Source organism: Sinocyclocheilus rhinocerous, unplaced genomic scaffold (assembly GCF_001515625.1).
Source record: "Sinocyclocheilus rhinocerous isolate Xijiao unplaced genomic scaffold, SAMN03320098_v1.1 scaffold2695, whole genome shotgun sequence".
Lineage (NCBI taxonomy): Eukaryota > Metazoa > Chordata > Actinopteri > Cypriniformes > Cyprinidae > Sinocyclocheilus > Sinocyclocheilus rhinocerous.
In genome coordinates, this window is record NW_015637529.1 from 387,184 (window position 1) to 392,313 (window position 5,130).

The following is a 5,130-nucleotide window of genomic DNA, read 5'->3' on the forward strand; positions in this document are numbered from 1 at the left end:
TTGGTGTGTGGTTCTGGTGTTTGAGTGTCAGGTTTCAGAAATTGTGTGACAAGGAAAGATTTTGTGTGTAAACAGTTGAAAAAAACGTAAATGCTTACACACAATTCAAATGACTTTCCTGCCCAGTGAACACTGAGATCAATAACACTAACAAAAAAATCTTACTAGGATTCAGGAATTATTTTTGCAGCTCAATGTCTTTTACAGTATAACTTACATAAATTAAATTACAGATACAGATGTATAATTCAGCAATGAACTTTTGGGAGAAAACCAAATGAACCGAACAAGATCGACTCGAACTAGACATCAATTAATGCACGCGTGTCACCTGATCCACATATGCACGGATTCCTTTTTGCATGAGCAATTGATGATAAATTAATGCAGAACAGAACATTTTTATTCGCAAACGTGTCTGTATTTGTTCAAATCGCTGCACAATCATTTAATCCTGAATTCCACAGGCTCAAATTGAAAGGCATTTGTTTGTGGTTAGTAAGATACATGTATAAAATTTATGCAGTACATGGATAATTGTGCGTGCATCTATTAATCATTTTGAGTCTAATAACAAACAAAACAAAGATTAATAAATAAATATTTCCCATATATTATTTCATGTTAGCTAATGCATTGAATTTGTAGTTCATTTATAAAACTCTAGATGACGCAAGTCATTTACATGCAGTCTGCTAGCTATCACACTATTAACCACATGGCACAAGTTGATTGGTCTCAGTTGGCTCTACAGTCAATAAGATTGTTTGTTCAACATTTAAATATTGTAGTTCAGTGTTTGCTGTAAGCTGGTTCCACTGAATCCCTCCACTTCCCCCAGCTCCACCTGTCTAGATACGTATTCTACTGGATTTATGACAATTCACACAGCAGCAGCATATCTCTGATGCTCACAGTAGTATGTCTGTGTATTGACTGTAGCAAGTGCATTAAATGGAATGCTATTTTTGGGAGGGGTGTGCAGATGAATACACCGATCGGATGAGCACTGATCCAAACTTCAACATATGTTACAGTATTTTATGTTCATTTTGCTTATCTTTGCTGTTTTTCTGCCTTCAAAGTGTGTGATCCGGTGCTGGGTGATAATAGAGCTATGGTGAGCATATCTAAAATGATCAAATTATTTCCTGTCATCATTTGCATCTTATTTTTCTATTCAAAAATGTAACCCATTATTGATCAGAAACACTTTGTGAAACACTTAAGATGTGGTTAAAATAGTTTAAGGAACTAAACACTTTTGGGTTTTGTTTTTAGTATGTTCCCGAGAACCTGCTGCCTATCTACAGGGACAAAGTAGTTCCAGACATAATCACTCAATCAATTTGAGGCTGAGTAAGTGTCCTTTTATGCTGGTCTGTGTCCTTTAATCTAAGGCCCTATGTGCTCCTAGCTCATGTGGTCCGATGATTCAATATTAGTATGCGTCGAGTGTGTCTGCTGTGATCATTTGTGATGGCTTCACCCAGAACAGATGTTCATGCCAAATGCAAATGGAGTCACTAAGGGATGAAATCTGTGGTTGTGTCAGAGATCTGTGCACATGCTTAGGACGTATAGTCGTTATGCTTGAGGTTCACCGATAAGTCATCGCCGTTATGACACACCCAACACATGTAAATATCTATAATTTCATTTTCTTTCTCACAGGCTCCTCACTGGTAGAAACATAAGTTCAGAAAAAGATGCAGTGGAAGTAAGTTTTTATCAGCTACATTTTTTTTTTGCAGCAGCAGTTCTGCTTCTCTAGTCTAATTGGGACAGAAACTGAAACTGCTGGGTTTATTTCAGGCGATGAACCTGCTGCATTCGATGGGTCCGGACACAGTGGTTATCACCAGCTCTGACCTGCCCTCTCCTCTGGGGGATCAGTATCTGGTTGTCCTGGGGAGCCAGAAAAGAGGTGAATTTGATTTCATTTCCACACAAGTTGGAGCCCAGTGCAATGAAACTACAGTTCTTGCCATGCTTACTTCATACTTTTCATCATCACTAATTGCCTGGGTGGAGTAAGTTTCCGTCATATTTCAGAATTCATTTGCCTCGTTTGCATATCTTGTTCAAAGGTAATGCCAGGCAGCTTGTCTGTGTTTATACAACGGATAGACAAGGCTCTAAATTCTGATTGGTTGAGCTGTTTTTGAAACTGTTGTAAGAGGAAGATAAACCCACACCTGTGATAACACTACAATACTTTTTTACAAGTTGCTACGTTGTTTGGCAACCATGAACAGCCTAAAGTTAGACTAATAGAGAGCAACAGTCTGCTTCTGAAGTAAAATCCCATTCATTTTCTCCATAGGGGAAATGATGTTTAACAATAACTTATTAACTGTTAAAGACAGACCTACTGTGAGCTACAAGGTTGTTTAAGCAATTTTTTTCTTTATTTTTTTAAACCCCTATGAGAAAAATAAATAAAAAATGCAAAACCGTGGCCAGGCACTAATGCACTTAATAGGGAATGCAAAATAGGGAATGCAAAATGGGATGGGCTGAAATGTGGGGATGAGGGACCATAATTACAATGCGTAAACATATGAATACTAATATATAATTAGTGCTTGTTCAATATCAGCACTCTTAGCATGTGTTAATTAAAGAGATATTCAAACTGACTAGTGGTTTCTGTCTCGGGTTTCATCCCAGTTTCCAGTTTCATGATATACTGGTGTTGTTTTCCAGTGAGAGCAGATGGTACCATGGTTAGGGTGACCGTACGTGCCATTTTCCCAGGACGCGTCCTGGCCAGGATTTCTATATTGCCTAAAATCAGGACGCGTCCTGGGAAAATGGCACGTATGGTCACCCTAACCATGGTGACTCAGCAGATCCGAATGGACATCCCCAGGGTGGATGCTGTGTTTGTGGGAACAGGGGACCTTTTTGCTGCGATGCTACTGGCGTGGACGCACCTCCACCCAAATGATCTGAAGGTCACCAACATATCATGCTAACATATAGTTGCATTCTCAAGTGTAAGAATAAATCAGTTTGCTTTTGCTTTTGTAAGTTATATGCAGTGGCTACATTTGGTCATTTAAGCAACCTATAAAAATACATAGCTTAAGTGTACAAATAGTTTGGGGCAACTTAACAAAGGTCCAAAATAAAAACTACAAATGCTGAATTATAACCCAAAGCCCTTGATGTGTTTTTGACAGATGGCCTGTGAAAAGACCGTTTCAGTCATACACCATGTCATTAAGAGGATTATTACTTATGCAAAAGGTACCTTCTGTAGCAAAACAAATATTCCCTATTTGTTAGCGTCCCTTTTTGGCAGCCATATTCTTAGTTTTGTACTATATGATGACAATGAAACTCATCCCTTACCTTGGCTCATCTCAGAGGTGGCCGGTCCGAATCGAAAGCCCAGTCCTGCTCAGCTTGAGCTGCGGATGGTCCAGCGTAAAGCAGACATTGAGGATCCTGCCATAGTTTTGAACGCTGTTGGTTTGATGTGCTTTAATCTTAGACTCTGTACTAGACAATATGAATGTCCTACATTTAACAGCAAGAGTTTACAATCACAGTACTTTGGATGTTGGACACTAATGTTCTTAGAATTGAAACTGTGACTCTTGGTACTCCATAGTTAGTGCATTAGTGCAGGTACTGCAACCAAAAACTAACATTCACATTCCAGCCATAATGTGCATGTGACTATCTAGCCATTATTAGTATTTTATTATGATTTATGCATGTGTCTATCTGGATTAAGTATTTATTATGATTTATTAACACTAAGAGAATGTCTAACATATCAGTGTTGTCTAACAATGTCTTCTTATTTGTAACAGTTTATTTGATCCGTTTATTTGAGTCTTATTTCATCAGAACAACTGTACAAGCCTAGTCAGGCCAAGTTTGAGAAAAATGTCCATTAAATAATAAAAATCAATTGTCTCTACTAGAATGTGCCTGCTGTAGTAGATATTAAAATAAAACATCTTTGTAACAATTAATTGATAATTGCCATGGCAACTGATATATTTGGACTATTAATTGTAATAAAATCCTTAATTTTTTATTCATCCTTTGTATTCATGAATTTCAATTTTAAATGTTTTTAAGTGATTATGGTGCAGCGGAAGACATTTTTCTCTAGGAATTTGTGTGATTACTGTGTACATTTTTTGTGGTGTTTGTTGCCACTATTTGAATTGAATTCGTTTTCTTTCCTGCGGTACTTCAGAAAATTTTTATATATGGGAAATGCAACTGAGGATGGTGATTTTGAAATAATGCTGCTTTGTTCAGACTCAGTGATCACCTAAACCACACCATGTGCTCCAACACTAATGCTGTTTTCATTTGATCAATTTTATTGTTGCACTCCAGGCATAACCTAAAATGCTTTCATTTAAATGTTTAAATGACAGTTTACTAAAAACAAACCAACAAAGCAAATCCAAACAACCTTCAGTTACAGGCTGAAGTGTAAACTTGTTTTTATTAAAGCATTGCTAACACACTAGGCTTGAAAGTAGGTAGAATAAAATTGGCAGAACAAAGGAAAGGGACTATAACTACTCTTCAAAAAATACTTCAAACATAAGTCAAACATATTTGATAACAGAAAGGAACAAAGGAAGTCACACTTTTAAAACACTAGTTAATATTTTCACACATTAACACACTCACAAAAAAAAAAAAAAAGGAAAAAGCTGTCAAACCCTATCAACTTGTCATAAGATATCTTTAAATACAGTGCACTTCTACATTAACATTTATTCAGTTGGTAAATGCCTTTATCCAAAGATACATTAATGCTACACGTTTAATGTAATTTTATAACAATGTTTTTTTGAATGATTTATACTACATTGTGCTCTTGCTTCATGACTACGGCCCAATGTCTTTGTGTAGTTGCTACTGTATGACCTTCATGAATTTTGTATGTGTTTACAAAATCAACAAGGTGCATGGAAAGAAACAGGAGTATTTTTAAAGGGGACATATGATGCGATTAAAATTTTTCCTTTCTCTTTGGAGTGTTACAAGCTCTTGGTGCATAAAGAAGATCTGTAAAGTTGCAAAGACTAAAGTCTCAAATCCAAAGAGATATTCTTTATAAAAGATAAGAGTCAGCCACACCTACCT

General features: G+C 36.6%; 1 pseudogene; it reads left to right on the top strand.

Moving 5' to 3' along the window:
- LOC107748900 (pyridoxal kinase-like) overlaps positions 1–3,626 on the top strand; it is an 8,667-nt pseudogene extending 5,041 nt beyond the window's left edge.
- Positions 3,627–5,130: the final 1,504 nt, after the last annotated feature.